General features: G+C 54.7%; 1 protein-coding gene across 10 annotated transcripts in view; it reads right to left on the reverse strand.

The window, feature by feature from the left end:
* The window catches only part of ATOSB (atos homolog B), a 38,110-nt gene extending 25,339 nt beyond the window's left edge, over positions 1-12,771 (reverse strand). For 8 of the 10 annotated variants that reach the window (XM_086770881.1, XM_086770873.1, XM_086770879.1 and 5 more), the window contains exons 1-2: positions 12,712-12,771; positions 7,250-7,346 (exon numbers count right to left, since the gene is read on the reverse strand). The gene's annotated coding sequence lies outside the window, so the exon portion shown is untranslated. Of the gene's footprint in view, positions 1-7,249; positions 7,347-8,845; positions 9,067-12,592; positions 12,652-12,711 lie in introns of those variants that run through there. The other 2 variants (XM_086770874.1, XM_086770877.1) reach the window with 2 other exon arrangements.
* Positions 12,772-23,415: the final 10,644 nt, after the last annotated feature.

Below are 23,415 nucleotides of genomic sequence, written 5' to 3' on the forward strand. Positions count from 1 at the left end.
CAGCATTGTCCAGTTCAACTGGGTCACCGAATGAGAAAGCAGAGCTCAAGCTGCAGAAGATGCACTGCTCATCTGCAAGTCTCCTGGCATCTTTCCCCAGGCCCGCATCTCTCGGTTGCCTCGCTCTGCCTTCCTGGGGACTCTCTGAAAACAGACCACTTCACCCCTCCCCAGGGAGGTGTGTTCAGGTGGTACTCGCTGCTGTTGTCATGCAAAGCATAACGTTATTGCCAAAACCCTTGCCCCAGCTCTAAATCCCAGGACAACATAATAGTAGATTAAACTCATTATCCCCTATCACTTTATGGCACAATCTTTTCATTTCTCTGTTAACACACATCTGAGACGCATCGAGTTTCAGCCAGGCTCACTCCAAAGGAAATTCCCTGCTCTTTCCTTACAAGGATTTGCACAAGCAATACCTTTTCTTTTTGGCAGCAGACAAAAGCCCAAACCAAACCACCACCACAAAAAAACCCCAAACAAAAAAAACATTCAGAAAAAAAAAAAACAAAAACAAAACACACTTGGAAGTTCACTTAAGGACAGAATTGGACTTTTCCTTACAGACCACCGCTTTGGTCAGACCTTTCCCAGGCTCTGGAGGGCAACATTCTCACTGCTGCTCACACTGGTGCAGCTCCATCAGCAATGTTTGGAGTCCTGTTGTAAAGAAGTTTTCAAGGGTGAGAAGCCTTTTCCTTCCCAAAAGCCACCAGCACATGAACACAGGCATTTCCTGGTAAACTGCTGCTCCTCACTTCCAGCCTCTGCTACAGGGCTGGCCTCTGATAGCAGCCTTCCTCCGGAAACACCACTGCGTTCTGCTCCGTTACTCTAAGAGTGTGATATTGTAGGGAAACAGAACTAAACAGATCTGTAATCTGTAATAAACCATTCCTACTGAGCTGCCAGGGAAATAGCTGCATGAGAGAAAGCAAGGAGCTGTAAGTCTGTTTCCTCAACATACCTGAGCCATGAAACAGCCCTTTGGTTACAGGGAACAGGCACAGCAGCAAGAGGGCACTTTCAGGGTGGCAGCTTGATGCCACCGATTGTGTTCTCTCTTCCCAGATTTATCACGCAGCCAGGACAGATCATTGCAAATACCTTAAGATCCCAGACCGTCAGGCCAGTGGAGAGGTCGGCAGACTGGCCCCAGAAAAAAAGCCTAAGAATATTCTAGTTCCTCAAAAACTGCTCATATTTTTAGCTGTTGCTGGCTCCTAGAAGACGAATTGAAAGCAAAGCTCAGACCCACTACTTGATGCCATAGCAGTTTTATTTTGCTGGCAGCCACCGCAGAGAGGACCCTGAGAATCACCCTCTTTGTGCACCGCTGGCCCAGCGATGCTAATCTCATTAGCAATGCACTGCTATAGAAAGGACTGGCACGGAAAGTGACCGCGCTAACCTGTCTGTGCTATGCTCTCTCTGCAGGGCCACAGCCCTGCTGACTGGTAGTATGAAAACCCCAGCGCACAGAGTCCAGGCCTGTTCCCCAGGTCTGAGCTGAGCAAAGAGGTGGCTCTTACAAGCTATTCTTCATGCATCTTCCAGACAGGGCGACCTGTAAAGTGCTTCTGGGCTCAACTATCTTCTCACAATTTAGGGAATGCAGGTAGCAACTCCCACCAAGTCAGTTTCCTTCTGGTCCCAATGATCAATCACCTCCCTGCCAAAATCCCCGGCACTCTTCCCACAGCAGCAGCATTAAGGTTGCTCCTGATGTCCAAAAGGACACTGGCCATTTTTTCAGAGTGACACTGCTCAGTGTGGTGTCCCCATCTGACTACTAGCAGGTATGCGTGTCCCGGACTTGCCTAAGGCGACGGCAGCAGCAAAGCGCAGCAGCCCATAACCCACACAGTACTTTCCAAACTTCAACACCGCAGCTCAGCCAGAAGGAAATGCCTCTTGGCTGCCTCTCTCTCAATGCTTATTCCAGCACTGCCTGTCTTAACTCCTTCCCAAATTGGGAGCACAGTATGTGACCCCACTGCCTTTGGGCTTTTCTGATTCTTGGTGCTGTGCTTAAAAATGTGTAGCACGAACAGGCAAGACAGAAAAAGAGGGACCAGCACTTTCAAAGATGACATAACTCATCAGGCCACAGTGCTCAGGAGCTTGAGTCTTGGGCAAGGATCTCGGCATGCAAGGTGCCGTATAAATGGCAAAAGAAAAAACACCTTCTGCCCTAGAAACTGGCACTTCACACCCCAACACGCACACAAACCCCAGAGCCTTATCTGCTGGGCTCTGCATCCACTCCATGACATTTCATAGCACATCTTTAGGCCTCAGTCCAGAGGAAAGATCAGAAGCAATGGGCTGTGAAAGTGGAGTCAGAGGGAGGGAATCACTTTTTAGTTCAACAGATTCTGACCATGCTCTGCCATCATCCACACCTGTAAGATATTGTAATGCCAGTTCTCACGCCAGGTGCTGAAGGTCACATACAGGAAGAGCAGCACTCGAGCTCCTGATCTGAAATTGCCTTCAGTGTCAGGTACCAGCATCCCAGCTTCTTCCATGGGAATGAAGCTCTGGCTGCCAGCATGAAGCAATCTGCTCCCCTCTGAAAGGGGAAGGAACTTGTCAGAAGCAGAATGGGGGAAGCACACCACTGTGTCACAGGTGGCTTTCTCAGAGGCTCCAAGTTCCACCTTTCACCTCTTTGTTTGCTCTCCCTTGGGAACACTAGATTTGGAGTCCAGGGGGTATTTTATAAACAAGGCTAGCCCATTTCAAGTTTTCAGATGACTGAAAGACTCACTGGAGAGAGTTTGGCAGTCTATACAGATCCTATAATCACCCTAAATCAGAGATGGACACTATGGTAGTGGTTGAAACGGTGAAATAGTTTTCAGAGGAACGTCTGAGGCTTTTTACCCTGGTTCAGAGCTGGAAGGAGTGGTCACAGTTCAGGCAAGAATTGTGACCTTTATGAGCATAGGGCTGTTTGGGCAGCTCACAGACAAGTGTCCTTTCCCCTCCAGATTTGAGATTTGCCTGGACATCCTAGTCCCAGACAAACTCTGGCCACAGGCCCTACAGCACTGTGTGCCACCCTATGGCAACTCCACACATTTGACCTGCACAAGTTCAGAGCATCCTCCAGAAGTGGAGCAGGCTCCTTCCCCTCCCATTCTGGGCTGGGCGCAGAGCTGTGGGCAGGGCGTTGTAGCTCACTGTGAGCACTGACCTTTGAGAGGTGTAATGAGAGAGGTTCACAGCTCACAGAGCCATCCATGTTGAGATGGGGAAGCTGTGCTTGCTGCCAGCCAGTCCCTTCCCCCTGGCTTGCATCCAGGCCTTTAGGTACATTATGGATGACACATCGGGTCTCAGTAACGCTCACATTATGGCCAGGCTGGAGCCAGCTTCCTGACCTGTTCTCGCTGCGCAGCAAGTGGCACGATGTTACCCTCTTCCTTCACCTGGAGCCAGCTCTCTACCAGCATCTGGCAAGGGGTCTGCCCAAAGGCAGCTTCAGAAACGTTTGACTCCTCCGTTACCTGCCCCAGAGGATGGTCTTGGACCGTATCAGAGGGCTCACTAGGGCATCTGCTCTCCACCACAGTACAGATACTGCGAACAAGGCAAGCTAGCTGTGCGAGGTGGACAGCACAGTACAAGGCCAAGCTTCCTTGGAAGGTGCAGGCACGGCTGGAGCCACTTACATTGACTAACTGAGGATGAGCAAGGGCAGCAGAATGACTTGCTTTCCTCTGTGGTTCACTAAGAGGGCCCAGGGGACTGGTTTCTTTCTGGCTGGGCCTGCTCTGCAACTCAAGACTTCAAACAAAACAGATCTGCAAACAGGAGCTGCCTGCCCGTTCCCCAGCGAGGGGCAAAAGAGGGGACAAAACACCCTGGGCCACCCACCCTGAGGCAGCTGCCTGGGGAGAACGGCTCCTGACACCAGATTGTGATGCAGGAGCCCAGCGGTGCCGAGCCCATGGTACGGCTGGGATGGGGCTGCATCCAGGGCTGTGGCAGGCTGCATGTTTTCCGCGGCTGCTCCTCCACCATGTGCTGTGGAAAGAGCAGTGCTGGGATGCTGCCAGCGGCGAGTTGCCATAGCAATCCCCCCAAGCACGCCCCTCTACCTCCTTCCTTTGTGTCTGCTCCCCCTAGCCTTGCTGTCCACTCCCCACTACTCAATACATAAAACCCGCCGCACAACACCCAAAAGCCTCAATGTGCTCCTAAAGGGTTGTTCATTACCCCAAGGAAGGAAACGGGGCAGAGCTGGAAGCCCATCCCCACAAGCCATCATCCCTACCTGCTTTGCAGGCAAGGTGCCTATTCTGGAACTGGGTGCATCACACCCCACGGAGCCCAGTCCTGAAGCGTGACAAAGGAGAGCTGGGCAGCCAGACATGGGGCACAGAGGCCCCTCTAGCTGCACCCCGTGTTGTGCTGCGGCAGGCAGGGATGCTTCAGCATCACCGCCTCTCCCACGCTGCCTGCTCCATAGTGGTGACATGCAGCCCCTGCCCAGCCCAGACCAGCACAGCACGGCTGCCTGCAGGTCAGAAAGCCCCATCAGCTATTTCTACCTTGTGGCAGCACCGGATTTGATGGAAATGAGGTCCCAGACTCTTCTTGCTGCAGCCTGGCAGGCATCTCCTAAGTCTCTGCTCTTCAGTCCCAGCCCATTTCCACTTCAGGCAGATCTGTTCTGCTGCACCAAACCTCGCTGTGGCTTCAAGTGGAGACAGGATCCTGCTTTGCTTCCTGTCCTAAAAATTGTTTTCTACTGTTGCTACGTGCTGCTAAAGAGTTACCCAACTCAGCATGTAAGCAGAGGTCCTCTCCCTTTCTGCTCTCCCACACAGGCACAAGATGCAAGGGGAAGACAAAGGACCCCGCTAAACCACACTCAGGTGTGATACTTGCCAATATCGTTCAATTAATTAATTTAATGACTTAACAGAATGGATAAAAAAGAATTTCTAAAAGTTCTGCTTCCCTCCCCATTCTGCCCTTCCCCAAATCTAGTAGGGCCCACCACAACTGGTTACATCACTTGAGGGTTATAGCAGAAGCTAGCGAAGCCTCAGTCCTGATCCAGGATGAGTCACGGAGCTCAGGAGACCATGCAACTTCCTTCTGATACCATCAACTATGTCTTACACAGACTAAAAATAAAGATGGGCCAAAACTGCAGAGCCACGTCTTGCCTCAACATGAAACTTAGCAAAGCTCAGCGCTGCTGAAAGAAATCACCTGAGCAGGTGGAAACCAAAAAGTGCAGAGAGACCAAAAGTCTTGGGTGTACAAACAAGGGAGAGGTCGGGAAGCCTCACCCTGTGCTGCGCTGGGCTGGAGGACGGCGGTGGTAGATGCCAAGCAGCCATCCAGCCGTACAGAGAGGGCCAGAGCTGGGCTCTTATCTGACTCGTGTGTGGGCTTTGCAGTATTTCCACATCCAGAGCCTTCTCAAAGACTGTTTTCTGCACTGCATGCGCCCACCCAAGACAACAGGAACCAACTGCTGCAAACAGGAGGGATGCTGCATTTTTTGGCAGGGAAAGGCTGGAAAGCCGCAGCCCACTTCCCACCACGCAATGTGTGGGCACCCACAAAGCAAGGTCCAGAAGGTGCTTGGTGCTAGGGCTAAAAAAAAGGGGTCACACATCCATATGATATGGTTTAGACACTTAAGGTAAGTGAGGAATTCAAAGTTCTTCCTAATCCCTGGGACGTTGTGCCCCAGCAAAACCTTGAGGATACAGGACTCTCACATAGCGCTTAGCAGGGAGACACAGGATCACACACAAACAGGGCCTCAGAAGCACACCGGCAGTGTTCGGAGACCTAAAATTAGCCTCAGCAGATGATCCTCTGCTCCATTCTTGGGAGCAGCAGGAACCAAACAAGGATCCAGCTGTCCCAACACTCCCATGAACAGGATCTTTGAATGCCCGACCTACTTGCAACAGACACAGTAGGTTAAAAAGGAGATTCCTCACATAACTCCAGTGCCAATACTCACATGGAACCCAGGGCTCCCATCTCTGAAGGGGAGGCAGCATTTTCTTGGGATTTCCAGTGGAAAGAAGACCTAGTCCATGATCAGCTGGTCAGTCCAAGGGGCAAGGGCAGCCCTCACATGCTAAGAGCAGGATGAAGGCCATTAGGCTGACCACTTTCTGTTGAAGCTATAATCACCACTTTGCCCAGGTCTTCGAGTTTGTCAGCAAAGCATTCCACCCTATTGCCAACAGAGGCACTGCAAGTCTGTCCAAAGGACTGCAAGCTGTACTGGCTTCCAGAATACTGCCAGCTGCATTAAACTGAACTAACACAGTTCATTCAGCCCAAATATGAGGTCACTGATATTATCTGGGTTAGGCAACAGCCAAACAAGCAAGAAGAGGTTCATGGCATGACCAAGTAATGGGAGAAGCTGCTGCATTACACATATATGAGACTTTTCCTGTCCCTAGAGGTATTAAGCTATTTCTCCAGCAAGGTAAGGTGGGGGAAGAAAAGTGGATCCAGCACGGTGAGCCTTGTGTTAAAATGCCTCTTGTCAAAAGGCAGGGGAGCCCTGAGAGGATGCTGTGAGCTTGGTGGACCAGTAACTGCAAGGAAGTCCGGCAGAATTGAGGGCAGCCCTTTTCTCTGATCTTAGCCACCTAACATCTCTTCTCCATCACAAAGCGAGATGTAAGATCCCAGCACGGAGCAGGTGTTAGTGACTGTCACAACTCAGCTGGATAAAGGGGCTGCTCTGCTGCCACTGCGTTGTGTGGTTGGGAGTTCGCAGCACAGAGCACTGACATGAGCTAAGGACTTCTTCCTTCCTTTTAACTTCCCAGCTGAATCTACCTCTGCCTCACTCACTGTGGGTACCACTTCAGCATCAAGCGGAAGGATGAGATGGCCTGAGGCCCAGGCTCCAGCTGTCTCTGGACTGGCCCCAGACTTCCCTGGCAGACACTTCAGAGGAAGAGCCATGCAGCCTTGGCAGCCACATGTCCTAAACAGTGGCTTCCCCATGTAACCTCTCCTGGCAAAATCGTACCTGAGCTCTGGGGTGAGAGAAGGGTTTGGTTTGCTCTCCTGGAGGCAGAAGCATCCAGCAAGCACAGTGTGTGAGCATCTCACTTGGGTGACCCCTGCTCTACAGAACTGTCCCTAATGGGCCGAGGGATGGAGAGCACAGGGTTCCCTGTCTTCTTCACGTAGCCCTGGTGAAGGAAGGGAAACTGGCGATGATTGAATGGGTACTAACCTTGGTGCAGAGCTGAAGCAGATGGGAAAGGCAGCTCTCAGCTGTCAGCACTCGCACTGTGGTCCTGGAGTTGCCTGTTACAGCTGTCTTGGGTTATCTGGAAAGACAAATGCACAGACACATGTTCAGCTTAGCTGGGAAATACCTGCCCATGCAAGAAGACCTTCCAAATGCTGGGTGGGCAGTCATTGCTCATTCAAGCCAAGCAAGTTAGAGGCTTACACACAGAACCGAGACCCCCTGGGCACCTCAAAGATCCCATCATATCTTTTACTAGTGCTGAGGCCGTCCCTCCAGCTGCAACCCCTCTCAGGGTTCCAGTTATCACCCAGGTCCCTGCATGACTCCAGGCAGGTGCACTGTTGGTTGCACAGAGAGGGCTGCTAATGTCTCAGCCACCACCCCCGTTTCCCAGATCTCAATGGGAATTAAAGTCCTTTCTGTGGCCTCGGCTTTGTTCTTCTTCACCTGCGCAGCCATACCTTGCTCCACCAGAGGCTTTGCCGGTACTCGAGTGGGTGCACTGGCAGATGGTTCATCTGCAAGAACAGGCTTTGGCTGTGGTCCCCACAGGTCCCCACTAAACCACCTCACAGGGATGTGGAGCCAGGGCAGGCAGGGCCAGACTCCGCTGTGGGGAGACATCGCTCCCAACAACCCAAATAGACCAAGCCAAATCCAACACCGCAGCGTTTCCCAGGCTACAGCAAAAGGGGAAAACGACAACTGCTTAATAGAAATCTCTGAGAGGCCTGCCAACACCATCACAAAGACGTTGTTTAAGACTCCTCCCCAGGCTCCCAGTGCTGTAATTACAGACTACTGGAGATTGCACTGCGTGGGGGCTAGGTCTTCATGCCCAGTAAGTCCTGAAAAATGGGACATCATCAACCTCCTCAAAACCAGATCTGACATTCCCCTGGCCACAGACAAGATGAGCAAAAAGCTGTGTAGGGGTAGTGCCCACTCCCCAGTCTGCCCTCCTGCATGGGCTACCAGCCTGCAGTACCACCAGCAGCACAACTCAGCTCCGGCCAGAGCTGCGGCAGCAAACCACCGCGGGCAGCCACGCTGCCGGTGCCCCAGCAGCACAGCCTTTACATCGTGATGGGGGGAGTCACCCCTACACTAGCTTACTGGGTGCACTGGTCCTTAAAACAGTCATGATGGCACCCAGACAGTTTGTGCTTAATGTCACTGTCACCTACACAGCTAGCGGGGGTCAACCTGCACCGGCATCCCAGGAGAGGTCCCACCTGGAAGCCGTACCAGCCGGTCACCAGGGCTATGCTTTTGGAGAGCTTAGAAGCAGAACAAGGCCCAGTAAGTGTAGCATGTGCACGTGTAAATATACGTATATTTTAAACTCTCCACAAACTCCCTGCTCTACCACCCTGTCTTTCAGAGAAGGCTCAAAAGGCTCTAAGCCTGAGCAGTGACAAGAATTGCTTTGGACATGGCTGAAGTACTGCCACCCACATACCGCTGCAGCACAGAAAGCAAGGCGATGCATTTGACAGGGACAGGTTGAAAACCCTCCCCAAGAAGAATGCAATTACCCTAAATGGTCTCAGGCCAGGATATCTAGATTATCACCTCAGCTCTTGCATAAAGGGCTTTGCATCTTTGTTCACTTCCAACAAGAAGAATCCCAGGGTTGACATCAGCCCTGGCCTGGGACATGGATTCGTTACTGAAAAGCATTTCCATCTGAATCACTAACTGCACTTTTTGCAGTACATAGGACTCCTTTGAAGGCTTCCCATACAAGTATTGTTCTGCCATCACACTGCTTAGCTGGGGGGTTGTCCAGGCCACAACACAGGCAAGTATGACTGCAAACCACCAGCCAGTCCTGAAAGAGCTCTCTGAAATGCAGAGCATGTGAGCTCAGCTGCTCTTCATTCAGGATTCACAACCAGCTGAGGACACTGATAGAAACAGGGGAAAAACATGTTAATTGGCAGCTGGGCATTCACGAGGCCAAGCAAAGGGGACTACAAAAGAGAGGAGCAAAGGCAGAGGGAGGATGAAGATTTGCAAGGACACCTCCCAGTCAAAGAAAGTAATTTCTAAAGCAAACCCCAAACTTCCTGAGATCAAGTTCTCTAGAGGTTATACTCACCTGCTCATGAGCAAAAGCAAAATGGAAAAGCAAAAGAAGAAAGCTGGTCTGAAAACAGGCTCCAGGGAGCAGAACTGCCAGGCACTGCAGGCAGAAGGAAGGGCCAGAAACATGCAATGGCGTTACCATGACACAGGGACCCACGCAGCCCGCAGGAGGAAGGGGGTCCCTGGCAGTGACGTGCTGTGGAGCGGCATCAGGAAAAACACTTCCACAGAAGATTCTCACTGACAGGTGACCCACAACAACACCCTCCACAAGCCAACTGTTAACATAAAATAGCTCCTTTCAGGATTTCTCCTGTGTTGCCCTTCACACATGTCCTGCTTTAAACCTGACTCATTAATTCCTCCAGCCACGGAAGCTTCTGACAACATGATTACAGCTCCATTGACAGTGTGCTGAGGACACCATTTTTCTAATCAATACAGCTTCACTCTTTCCTTTCATGTCTGTGGTCACATACCTACAAACGACATGTTTTCTTCTTCTGCATCCAGGAAGCATCCTGGCCCCCAGGCACTGTGCATTTCCACACAGCACACAATGGTGCCTCCCAAATAAGCAGGGGACAAGTGTGGGCAGGCCCAGAGCAGCAAGGGCAGCTAAAGGACTCAGGAAGAGTTAAGAGTCATTGACTTTCAAGAGGCAAATCAAAAACTATCCCCTTGAACCGCCCTTAGAGTCAGAAGCAGTGAGGAACATCCATGCGTCTCTGCCCTCTGCTACTCAGCGAGGCCGTGCAGAAACAGGCCAGGGCAAGTAGCTGGCAGCAGACAGCAAGAGGAAGACCAGTGGTGCAGATGTGCTTCTCTGCCTTCAGAGGTCCCTTGAGGGACCCAGGGAGGGAACTTCCTTTCCTCCTCCTGCTCCACTTGCTCAGAAGACCTGAAACTGACAAGGTAACAGGGGATGGGGAAGCTCAGCACCACAGCGGCAGGAGGGTGTATGGACTGGGGGCTTCATCTGCCTTGGAGGAAGCCACCAGTAGTGATACAGCAACCCTACCAGAAAAATTAAAATTATCTGTTATCCCCTATAGTCCATTTCTGGAGAGGGCAGATGTGAAGAACAGCATTGAGAGTTGCTCTGCCCAGCTTGCTGTAAAGGCAGGGGAGCCCCTCAGCAAGCTGTGTGTCAAATAGCAGGGTTCCCAAAGTCGGTGCAGAGTGACCCCACCAGCTTTCCTTCCAATGATGGGCAAGAAACTTCTCATGCGGGGCACAGAAACAACGTGGGTGAGCGGCAGAGCTGAAATGGCCCCAGCCCTACCCCACTTGCAGGCCTGACCTCAGTCCACAGGTCCAGCTCCTAAAGGACCGCAGCTCTACAGCTGGGGTGACAGGAGGGCTCTGCTGTCCCACACATCCTGGCCACCTCAGGGTCCATGGGAAGGGAGGCACTCAGGCCTCACAAGAGTCAGCAGGAACCCAGCAAAACGTTACGGGAGCAGCTGCTGCCGACGAGGCAAAGGCAGATGCTGTCTCCTCTGCAACTGCAGCAGCATTCCACTCTGATCCAAACCCTGTACAACCCCCCCTGCCCACCAAGCTCTCACCGCTGCCGTGCTGTCAGCACAGCCAGAGCTGCCAGGAGGCTGCAGATCCCAGCCAGCTGCGATGCCCAAACCGCTGGGCTGTGCGGAAGGAGCTGCATGCTGGGACATGTAGTCCCCACCGGGGCCCTGCCGCTCGCTCACGCCAAGACCCGCACGATGTGAATCGCTGCTGCGAAACAAGGCGGTGGTGAGGCTTTACAGGATGACTTAATTCTCCCGGTCCTCAACCCCTTTCTAAAGCAGGGCCCAGCCAAAAGTAACTCTAGTACTGTCAGATCGGGAGTTTTCTGCTCTTCCACCCGCCAGACCTTCTTCACCTTCTGCATTGTGTTATCAGGTTTGCTGAGACTCTCCTTTGCGTTAGGGTTCAATCCTGCTACGCTCTCCACAAGGTCACCACTTCCCCTCTCTGCTAAGGCAGACAGACACAATTGAGGCACGGACACGTCCGTAAGCAGATCTTTGCTTGTATGACGCTTTTTAAAAAGGCACTGAGTGGAAGTGACTTTGAAAATACCCTAATTCCTCTGCCATACACTTTCCACAGCAGCTGCAGACTCCACACTTCTTCCTTAAAAAAACAAAAGGAGTCTGGAAACCCTCAGAAATAAGCCTATGCCACTCACACACATCACCAGATGGGTCACGTTCACGGGTGGGCTGTGGGTTTGCCCAGTTTCCCACCACGCAGCCATCCCCTCTGCCTTCCCTAACACACAGCGGCTTTCCAAATCCAGGATTCCAACATCTGGGACTGCCAGGAGTACGCTGCGCACCACCCGGGTGGTGTCTGTAAAAGTGGAGTGCCCCAGCCACAGCAAAACGCCCGAACCCACACCCCCACCCCCCCCCCCAACCAGTTCTGTAGCTGCTGGTTTTGGGTGGGCAGATGTCCCCTCCGCGATGGGGCCTTCCGCCCGTGGCGGCTGTCACCAGAGGGCAGCAGGCCTCTCGCCACGGATGCTGGGGTTCACATCCGCTCCAGCGCTATTTTTCGGCAGCCCCACGCCGAGGGTTGTGATTTACCCACGCAGGGGGCAGGTGCCGGCCAAGCCGGCGCTGGATGAGCCGCGCCTCCAGCTCCCCGTCTCGGTGGGCTGCGTGGCCGGGATGCGGGTGTCCGGCCTGGAGGGGGGGGCTGAACGTCCAGCTGGGCCCAGCCGGGGCCGGGTTTGAGCTGAAGCTCTGGAGGAGGAGGACGAGGAGGAGGAGGAGGAGGAGGAGGAGGAGGCCCCATCCTGTCGCAGGGCAGCGGTCGGGCTGTCCCTGCCCATGTCACGGCGCAGAGGAGGTGGCCTCGCTGGGCGAGACCAGGGACAGCACAGCCTCCGTCAGCTGCCGGGGGGGCCCTGGCGAGGGGCCGGGAGCCAGGACGGGGGGCAACCCCCCCAAGCACAGCCTGCGCCGCCCCAGCCACCGCCCCCCACCGAGCACCGACACCGCGCGGGGCGGGGGGCACAGCGTCCCTGCCACAGCACCCCCCCGCTCCCAAAGTCGCTCTGCGGTCACACCGGCTGCCGCGGCCCCCGCCACCGCTTCCCCCGGCCACAGCACTCCCGGTTGCGGCCCCTCGGCTACGGCCCCCTCAGTCACGGCCCCCTGGTACCACCCGGTCCCGGTCCCCCCAGACCCCCAGCCTCAGCGCGCCCCCCCCCCGAACCTTCTGGAACCAGGTACGGGGCGCATTAACCCCTCCCACGCCGGGCAGCCGAGCCGATGTCCCCGCCTGGTTCTGTTCTGTACCGTGCCCCCATCCGCCCGCGTCCCCGCCGGACCCACCAGCGCCCCCTCCACCGCTGCCGCTTCTACTGCTGCCGCCGCCGCCGCTGCGCCCCGACTACTGCGCGGCTCCGTCCGCTCCTTCCGGGTGCCGGCGGGGACACGCCCCTCCCGTACCCACCTCCCCTGCGCTGATTGGTGCGCTGGGCGGGGCACGGCGCGGGGCGAGGCGAGCGGTGGGGCCGCGCGACCAATGGAAGGGAGGAAATGCGGTGACGCACAGCGCCGAGGTCCCGCCCCCGACCCGCCCCCTCCACGTGCGGGTGTGTGATGACAGCGGGGACGGGGCGGTCCCAGACTAAGCGATTCCTCATTGGCCGCCGGCGGCAGGGGCGGGGCCTGGCTGCGCGCTGATGGGGGGGCTGCCATCGCCCTGACCCCCGCGGGCGCGGCGTGTCCCAGCCCCACGGGTACCCCAGGCCCCACGGGCGCGGCATGTCCTGGCCCCACGGGCACGCCCCGCCCCCCCCCACCATGGGTTCACTGTGCCTCAGCCCCACGGGCACAGCTCCGCCCCGACACCACGGGCGCAGCGCGTCCCACCCCACGGACGTACCCACGGGCGCGGTGTGTCCCAGCCCCACAGACACCCTCCCCATAGCCCCGTGCGTGTGGCGTGTCCCAGCCCCACAGACATGCCCCCCCCGCCCCCCCACGGGCATGGCCTCCCCCGAGTGGGACCACGCGGGTGTCACCCACCGCGAGTGGTGCGGGCGCCCCACGGGCCCAGCCTGCCCGACACCCACGCAGCCGAGCCGGGAAGCAGCTGTGCCGGAGCCCGGCCGTGGGCACAGGACCCACGGGAGCAGCTGCCCCACGGGAAATAGCGGCTCAGCAGCCGTGGGGCAGCCGTGGGGCACCATGGGCTCTGTGTCGTGGGGACACAGGCAGGACGTGCTGCCCCGAGGGGCAGCACCCCAGAGCTCAGCAGCCCAACTGTGTGCCGTTTGAGTCAGGGAAGAGACTCCTTGACTCAGCGATTTTGGGTGAAACTCAACAAAAAAACAGCCTGCCGGCCGACTCACCTCGCTCCTCAGCGAGCTGCGACTGCAACGCCACTCTAAAAATAGTGGGGACCGGTACAGTCAAACGATAAATATAACCAAGGTCTCCTCTTCTGATGGTGCCAGCGCACGGCGCTGGATGTGAGCGGCTGGCTCGCCAGCGGCCGGGCCCCCAGGCCTCAGCCTGTTGTCGTAGCAGATTTCTTCTTAAACATCCCCTGGCTGGCCCCGGAATCGGGTTGCGGGCCATCAAAGGGGATTGAATACGTGGAGCATTTTGATTTCTGAGCGTGACGACAGGGACACGTGATCCTCTGGTGCTCCCGGCAGTTTGGGAGCCGCTGACTCAAACCGTGGGTGCGCAGGTGCTGGTTTCTGAGAGGAAGAGCGCAGGAGGCTCAGTTCCTCCAGAACCCGGCTCATCCCTCATAGCGCAGGCTTCCTGCACTCTCCCACGGAAATATTTAGCTTTTCAGCCCTTTTGCCCTGCGTGTCCAACCAAAAAGCTCTGGTGTCCCAACTGGGATGGGAGCAGGGGCCGTGGAAACCTCGGTCCCCGTGGCATGGCCACTTCCAGGGGCTGTGTTTTCCAGCTTAAGCTGGCGGAAATGAGTTCAGGGTTAACAAATGGTTAACGAACCATTATAGGCCTGAACTGAACTGGAACGACTTCAGTCGAGGGCTGAACCCCGCAGAGGAGCTGAATCCAAAAGATTTGCTGGTTCAGCTCCTCGGCTGCGGGGAAGTATGGGCTCCCTTGTCCTTGGCAAGAATAATACATTTCTGTTTATTGTGTGGGCAGTGAAGGATTAATAATATCTCCAGTTATTTACCTCCTGCTTTTGAGCGCTGAGGGTTTGCGAGCGGCATCCCTGCCAAGCACACTGTCCCTTAGCAACCTCCCCTGATCTTTAAAACACGTTCTCCTTTCAGAAACAGGATTAAGGGGCAGGACGTAAAAGCTCCTTTTAACAGGCTGGGTGGGGTGACGGTGCTCCCACTCGTCCCGGGCGCGGGGCAGGACATCAACCATGGCCGTTTGACAGGGAACAGGAACAAAGGCTGAAGACGGTGGTAGTTCAAAGATTGTTTGGAAAACCTCTGGAGGCTTGGAGGGAATGGGGGGAAAGTAGCAGCATGAGCCCTACGGCTGCCTTGCAGAGGGACAGCCCGCCCAGGGCTTGCCAGGAGCAGGCTCCATCCACTCCGTCCAAACCCTGGGGACCCGGTAGAGGATTTCACGAGGCTCCGTCAAGGCAAGGAGGAAGGTTTAAATGCAGTAGGCAGGGCTCTGCACCATGGCTGGCCACCTTCCAGAGGCTCGCCTGCTGGGAGAAGGGTGTTTCCCCAGGAAGATGAGGTGTCCTGGGCAGCGCATGGTGGAACGACGTCCTTCCGTGAGGAGCTCTGCTGCCTGCGGGGCTTCCTTTGGAAGGGTGCACTGGGGACGTGACTGGGTGCCAGTGAGTTCATCGCCGGGTTAGCTCCCTCCCGCAGCTGCCCGCGCTGCCCCGACCGGCCGGCTCGCAGGCTGGGGCCGCTCAGCCTGTTTGCCAGGGTTGGGCGCTGGGTGCCAAGCTCCAGCAGGCTGAGGAGCTGATACCAGCAAGGCTCCTGCCAGAGTTTTCATTTAATTTACGTGTTTTCATCATGGAAGAGTGACATCCCCATGTACACACTCCTTTCATCGCTCTGGGTGGGTTTCGCAATCGCAGAAATGCCTTCAAAAAGCATGCGCATCATTTCCCAGAGCTGACGGGGCAAGACGTGCCCCCATAGGGATGATGCCACCCCTGCATCGCCTCACGCCGGCAGGCTGGCTCAGGCTATGCATGCCTGATCCAAGTTCGTGTAGGTAAAGCAATAAATGACCCAAGAGTAGAAATGAGCCCGGTAAGACATGGAGCCCTGCCAGGGAGAGATTGCAGGGAATTTTAAAAGGCTCTTGGAGGAAGCTGGTGGGAATCAGCTGTCGCGTTGCTCGGGGGCCCCAGGCAAGCTGTGTCATGCTGGCAGGGCTGGATGGGGTGCCCCTTGGTGACTCACGGCCTCCTCCCAGCCGGCAAAGGAGATGGGGTAGGAGGCATGCCCCCAAGGGGCAGGCGTGCCAGAGGAGCGCCGGGTGTCATTTCCCCTCCCAATGGCGTGCCGTGCAGGCATCTCTTCGTCAGGCTGCCGCAAAAGGGCTTTGGTTTGCCTCTCGCTCCCAGCCTCAGCCCTCCACGTGCTGCGGAGAGACCTTGGCTCCTGCAGTGTTGCCTCCTGGGGTTTTCACACTTATCATCTTCCCAGCGGTTGGCAATGGAGGAGAGTGAGGCCAAGCCCTGCCACTCTTTCCCCACAGCTGTCTGAAGGAAGGGATGCATCCTGGTGCCCCACGGTGCCATGCCGGAGCAGGGGGATGTCCCCAGGGGAGTGTGAGCTAGAGCTGCAGGACCTTTCCCCTGCTGGAACCTGTTCCCAGCAATGTGCTGGGCTTACCTGTTCGACCAAAACGGCTGTAAAACTGGAGATATGAATCAGCCTCGGAGAGTTTCCTGCCAGAGGAGCCCTCCGCCTCTTGGGGCTAGGGGTGGCATTCCCTCCCGGCACTGCCGGAATCGCTCCCTGCATGGCTCGGAGCAGGGCTCACGGTCACAACTCAGCCAAAGTCACTGATGGGCCCTGACCAAGCCCCAGTGCCCACCAATGCCTTGTCCTGAGCTGGGGGTGTCTGCTGGGATTCAGGAGCAAAAGGGCCTTCCAGGCTGTGCAGCTGGATGCAGGTCCTTGGTCCGGTGCTTTAGCCAAAGCACTTCACTGCTGCTCTGTGTCTGAGATGGGGCTTCCCAGAGCCAAAGAGGGCTCTTGGCTGTGGGCAACACTCAAGAGTTCCAGGCTGGAGCTGCTGGAAGATGCTGTAATGAAGGGCAAGGGCTCCAGGTTGCAGTGTGGCAGGATGCTCGGGAGGATCTTCAAGGGAGCAGCACAGCCCTGAGCAGGTACCCAGGGGAGGGATCTCCAGGCCTGGAGGTTTGGAGTACAAAGCCACAGCAGATGTGATGTTACATCCTACCCTGAGCAGGTCAGGCTGGGGATGTCCCTGCCCGTCCCTGCCAGCAGTACTCAGGGGGTGCCCAGCTGCCACCAAACACCCAGTGCTAGAACAACACCTGGGGATGCTGTGCGCCAGCGAAATAATCCCTGTTCACGCCTCGCCGTTGGGCACGCAATCTTCCCCCTGCTGCCACTTCTCCCCTTGGGATCAGCCATTGCCCTGGCCAATTTGACTTCACTTAACAGCCCTCTGCCCTGACCTGCAGCTGGGCAGTTTGGGGACGGGCTGCAGGTTTAGGATGGCAGCAGGGACAGGCTCTAAAGGAGGTGCCACTGGTCTGGGTGGGCCCCGGGGACAGATGCACTGTGCCCCAGTGTTGGATGTGGGAACCCATTCCTCCTTTGTTCTTACTTCTTTGTTCTTACCTTAGCTTCCACTGCAGCTTCCCTGCAGAAATGGTTCCTTTTCTTTGTGCATGCCTTAAAAAAAAAAAAGAAAAGGAAAAAAGGGAGGAACTGATAAACTCCATTTACCCACCCAGATAGCATTGGCCCCAAACACCGCACTGGCGTGGGCTGTGCCGGGGCTGGTGCGTGCCAAGGCAGCCTGGAGCGGGGCAGTGACGTCTCAGCCTTGCTGCTGCCTCCCTAGCCGTGCTGGCAGCCTTTGCCGACACCAAGTGTGTGAGCCAGGCCTGATAGCAGAAGGCGAAGGTCCCCTTGACGTCACCTTGGCAGGATGGGGGAGGCTGGGGCCACCCAGAAATGCCTCTCGCTGCCACAGGCTGCCCCAGGGCCCAAGGCTGCCCTCTTGCTCCACGTACCATTCTGTACCTAAATGTTGGCTTTTCTCCCTGGCCATGCTCAGCATTCCACTGCCCGGCCATTTTCTGGAGGACATGGCTGCAGGATGGCAGGGCTGAGCTTTGCAGGGACACAGGGACACAACTCCGAGTCGTGGGTGAAGGCAGCTCCAGGGCTGTGCTGCAGGGAGGGACAGCAAGGCCCCTTCCCCACTGCCTGCTGCCAGGGAGGTGCTGAGCTCTGTGGGGTTCACCTGGCACCTGCGGGTATTTCTCCATTTTAGTCACTGAAAATTTGGGGTGATGGAAAAAGCTTTTCCCACGCCTGGCTTGGTCATCAGAGGATGCTGCCTGTTGGCACAAGGTGGCAGCCCAGCCCAGCTTATTTTCAGCAGGGCCATGTTCGGCACCTTTACAGGGGAGCTGGGCTCTGCCCTGCCAAGATGGTCCCTATCCCCACAGATTTGGGATGCGTGTCCTCCCCAGAGTGCTGCCCTCACACTGCTATGGGTCAGCGTTATGGGACAGGGGTCTGAGCAACCTGATCTGGTTGGAGATGTCCCTGCTTTTGCAGGGGGGTTGGACTGGATGGGCTTTAAAGGTCCCTTCCAATCCTAACCATTCTGTGATGATTCTACGACAAGCCGTGATGCAGAAGACAGCCCCACCAGGCATGGGGAGCAGAGGGGGCACACCTCCTTAGGTCAGTTGGCCAAACTGGCTGTGGTGACACAAACCAGAGCCTGTCTCCTGCCACCACCGGGACACCTTGCAGAGTGCATCGCCTGTGAGCACACACCCAGCAGGTCTGTCCAAGATCCAGCTAAGGGGCTCTGTTTTTCTGGTGAGCTCCAGTCCAGCAGCTCTGGGGCCACAAAGAGCTCAGGGTGAGACCACACCAGGTACACGGTTGCTACCAGGACCTTCTTTCAGGGCCTTTCTGAGCAAGAAGGAGCAATGTAGGCATGGGGGAAAGGAGCCAGCACTGCGATAGGGAATGATGAGCTCTTCTCTGCCCCGGTGGGGAGCAGGGACACCCTGGGGTCTGCGGTAACCAGCCCAAGGTGGGGGTGTTAGGGTGCACTAAAAGTGTTCTCGGGCTGCCTGCCCTGATGTGGCTATTCACCTCCAGCAGAAGGATGGAAAGAGCTGTTTTTATGAAGTCATGATGCTGTGGGGACTCTGGTGCTTTGGCATCAGGTCTCACAGTTTGGAGTTCACTGTATTCCCATGTCCTGCTGTTTCTCTCTGCCTGTTGCAGGTTGGAGGCTGTTTTGTGCCTGAGATTCCCTGTGGATGTCTTCAATGAGACAGCCATAAGGAGGCATGGCAGGCTCCCATTTCTTCCCTCCATCCATCCATGCACACTCTCAGGTGCATTTTTGTAAAAAAACAAGAAGAGCTGTGAAGCTTCTGCCGCGGCATAACTCAGTGGATCTTCCTGGTGGTGCCTGGCTCAGGCTTGGGGTTTACTGGTGTCCCTCGAGCAGCCAAAGCTGCTGTGTGTGCCTGCATTCCTGGAGTGGCTCCTGCTTGATGTGCACCCTTTCCCATCTTCTGTTTGCTCATCTGTAATGGGGACACGTGAGAACATTGCTGATGTGACAGACCTTGATGGAGGTCTGCACCAGCCTTTGGATTTATAGTCCAATCTCACGCCAGACCTGCTTACCTCCTTCTCACCACAACCTGAGCCTTGACTACCTAAGGCTGAGAGCTGGGCACCCCCAACCTTCCTTGTCAAGCAGCACCCTGCTTTCTAGGCACTGCACCTTTGTCTTAAAACTGTTTTTGGTAGATAGGAGCTGCTCCCAGCTTTTGTAGGAAGCTCTGGCAGAAAGATGCCTCACTGAACAGTTGATCTTCCCCTCTGTGCATCTTAAGCACATCTGCATCTATAGAGGAAACCAGGTCAGAAGGAGCCCATGGAGCAAAGGGGCAGATCTGAAGGAGGGGCTGTGCTGGCTGCCAGCATTTTCAGGCAGGGCTGGACGGCATGAGCAAGCTGCTGTGCTGCCAGCGTGCCTGTTGGCAACCAGAAAAACCCAGGCTGAGCATCCATCTGTGTAAAACTGCTCTCTGTGCTCAGATGTGCAAAGACATCCAGGACCACAGCACAGGCATCTCTACACTAAGGGACAGCAGACAGCAGAGAGAACAAACCTTCCCATCCCAAATCACAGCGGCACACAGTCTGTCACCTCTGCTTGTACTGGTCTGGGCACCTTTCGGAGATTTCGGTGTGCTGCTTGCAGGCAGGATGGGAGCTGCCAGGTCTGGCTGTGCCACTGGTTTGCCAGCCATAAAAATGCCCACTCTGGCTGTTATTTCTGTCTGTCTTAGCTTCTCCCACTCAAAGGAATATTTGGGAACAAACCACTCCTGCTGGTCCCCTTCTGCTCCCTGTGCCCAGCTCTGCCCCTCGTGCCAGCCCTTCATTTCAGTGAACACACTCAATCCCTCACCCAGCTCTTGGGAGGATTGAGAATTAAATGATGCAAAAATCCCTGCCAGCTGCCCACGCCGGGCTCCCTGGATGAGTCTCACCGGCTCACCGCAGGCAGGCGCGCAAGCAAACGAGGTCACTGCCACAGGGGAGGTGGGAGCCTCCTTGGCCCCTTGCTCTGAGCACCATGGCTGCCCCTGTCCCAGGGAAGAATCTGCTGGAGTGCAGATTCCTGGTGCTATGGTGGAGAGGAGCGAGGGTGGCTGGGGGCTGAGCAAAGCCCTCTTGCCTGTGGGCTTTGCCCTAAACTGCTGGAGGATGCTGCAGCAGCGCTGGTGGTGAGAGCAATGGTTGGGAAGTGTTTTCAGGCTCCCTGCAGCAGTTTACAGGCTAGAGCACCTGCTTCCACATTTTTCACACTTAGATCTGTCAAAAAAAAAAAAAAAAAAAGCACCCCACTAGCAAAGCTGGTGCTGACAAATGCCACCTGCTGATGCAGCTCATGCCATTAGGTGAGTCCTTTGGCCACCACATCCATGCAGTGGAGGTAAAAGGGCACAAACAGAGTAGCTTTCATCAGCAAAGCTCTCCAGTGTGAAAGCCCAAGGACCGGGTCAAGAAGAGACCTCAGCTATCTCATTCCAGGTGCAGGTGGCTGCGCTGCAGTGGGAGGCACTTGGCTGCTTTTGGGGTACCCGTGCCCAGGCTGTGCTATCTGAACACGCTCCACAGGGATGAGCTACTTCCAGAAGCCGGCTTCTCACCCCAACAGGGCTGGCTCTGGAGTTTCATCTCCGGTGGCTGCAGCTGGAATAAACACACAGGGGAGCACAGGGGTGGGTGGGTGTATCTCTTATGAAAGTGCTGCTCTGCAGCCGCGCATCCCCTTTGCTGCCAAATGGGTGAGGGAAGCAAAGCGGATAATGTTCATGAATTAAAGTTGCAGCTCTTTCCTTCTCCATTACTAATCCCCATTCAGATTTAATCAGGCAAAGAGTGTATTTCAGTCCTTCAGTCTGAGTTACTGCAGCAACAGCCCACTCCAGAGGGGCTGTACCTCAGCGGCTGTTGTGCAAGCTCACAATAAAAAGACAAACCTGCCTCTGAGAGGCTGTGATCTGAAGCACAGTAGCTGGTAGAGACAACACAAAGGGGCACTGGGGAAAAACAAAGTCAGCCAGTACCGGGCAGATCTGAGCACGCTAGCTGAGCTAACCAGTTGGCTCACCTACTGCGAGCACTGCAAGACGAGTGTGGAGGGATGTAAAAGGCCTTAGAGATGAAGACAAGCAGGCAGTGGAGAACTGGGAGAGCTAGATGACACATGCAGCAGGTTCATGAGGTCTCTCTTTAGGACTGTGTCAGCCACATGGGTCCAACACTTGGCTGAGAAAAGGGCCTTTGCTGCACAATTCAGAATAGCTCTGATGAGACTCCTTACAAGGGGATGGGGAAAGATCAGAGTGTTCTGCTGAAAGGCTCTGCAAGACCTTAGTGGGGAGAGAGACGCAGTTTGAAGATGACTTATCAGTTATGGTCTGAAAAACTGGCAGGATAATGATTTTGTACCCCACAATGGAAGGACTTCATGAATGAGAAGAGCTTTGTTCTGGCCAGGTTGAGCTTGAGGCCATGGGATGGGTCTGTGAGGAGAAACTTGGGGCAGATTGAGATTAATTTTGGACAAAGAAAGCTAGGTCTGGGACAGAGGCAGATCTGTGAGTCCCCAGTGTGGTGCTTTATGTGCTTCTGCTCAGAGCTTCCGATATTCAGAGATAAAGGGTTGGATTTACCTCATACGATATTTTCCTTACTCTAAGCTAAGGTCCCCAGACTCCCTCTATAGTCAGTGGAGAAAAATAGGTAATTTAGGGGCATCTAACCTAATTTGAATATGTATTTGAGGGTGAAGGGAACCATTCCCAGGAAGTGTTTCCCTTGATTGCAAAGAGGGGGACAGTGGGAAGAGGTCAGAGGCAGACACCCACACTGTGGACACCTGCATTTGTCCAGCTAAATCCTGATGAATGAGTTTTGAAAAAACCCTGGAAGCAAAAGGAAAGTTTCTTTGTCTCAGTTTGCTTCTGCGAGAGAGCTGCCAGCTCCCAGCTGTGCTGCCTGTTTGGCTCTTGGCTGGGAACTCAAGCATGCATTGCAACCCCCTTTTCCTGCTTTTGGAAAGGCTCATGGTTTGTATGATGGTCCAACACGTACCTGAAGTGCTAGTAAATCTCTGCTCTGCCTTCCAGAAAGCTGAGACGGGACGCAGATTCCAGCTCCTCTATTCCCACATGCAGATGTAATTAGTACTAAAACTCAGTACCTAAGGTGCATTCATGTTGCCTTCACAGCATCCTGCAGTTAGAGATTTTGTTCAGTAGAAATTCACTCTGTCAGTGCTAAACTAGTGAGACCACAGGGAGAAACTTTCCCTAAATAACACCAAAACTGGGCAATTTTCTCATAAATCCTCAGATTACAAGCAGCCCCAAAGAAACACAATAGGTTTGACCTACGAGGCCCCTCAGTACCTCCAGCCTCTGCATGAAAGCCTCCAGATCCTGCAGGGAAACATGTACTTTATTGCTGCTGGATGCTGCCGTAGCAGATCTTTGCACACAAAAGCAGGACTTGGGCTGCTCGGTAGTTTCATGGGAGATGTCTAGAGAAACTTGGCTGCCCTATGGGAAGGTGGATTCAGAGAGGGATGCTTTTCTTCTACATCTGTGTTATCTCTGTAGGGGATCCTGGTGCCAGAATATCTGGCTTTTTGCAGTCAAGCTTGCCATGGATGCTGCAGGCTGTAATCAGCCTGAGGAACTGGGATTTTCCCTGTGGATGTGTCAGCCAAGGCTTGGCTTTAAGGAGCTTCCAAATGCAGAAGACAGCACCAGTGTCACCATATGGGAACAGGATGTGACAGCTGGCTGGATGAGAACTGCAGACTAAAGGGGAATTGCTGGGTAGGGGAACAGGCAGATGACAGATAAAAGATCCTGTGACAGAAGCAAAAATCTCTTTACCTGATATCTTCGTGAGCCATCAGCATTTTTGTATGTATGTACACAAATATCCCATGGGAGATAAACAGCTAGCAATTAAGGATCAAAAGACAAGGCGAAATTATGGTATCTGCCTAAAATTTCCTGCATTTTGAATGCTAACTTTTTCTAGATTTGTGCGGTTGCCAGTACTCAACATTTTTCCAAGCAGAATTTTCTATGTTAATGCATGTAGCTCTGAACATGAAAGCAAACGGCATCTGGAAGCAAACAACTTGTAACGAGTGCCATTAAGAATTTCAATCTGCAAACCACAAAATGATCCCTAGCACATGTAAATGACTCTGCCAATCTGTTTCTTTCCTACCCACTAAGCTTAACAATGACATTGGGCTCATTTTCCCAACTGGGGA

Source organism: Chlamydotis macqueenii, chromosome Z, assembly GCF_036417535.1.
Source record: "Chlamydotis macqueenii isolate bChlMac1 chromosome Z, bChlMac1.mat, whole genome shotgun sequence".
Taxonomy (NCBI): domain Eukaryota; kingdom Metazoa; phylum Chordata; class Aves; order Otidiformes; family Otididae; genus Chlamydotis; species Chlamydotis macqueenii.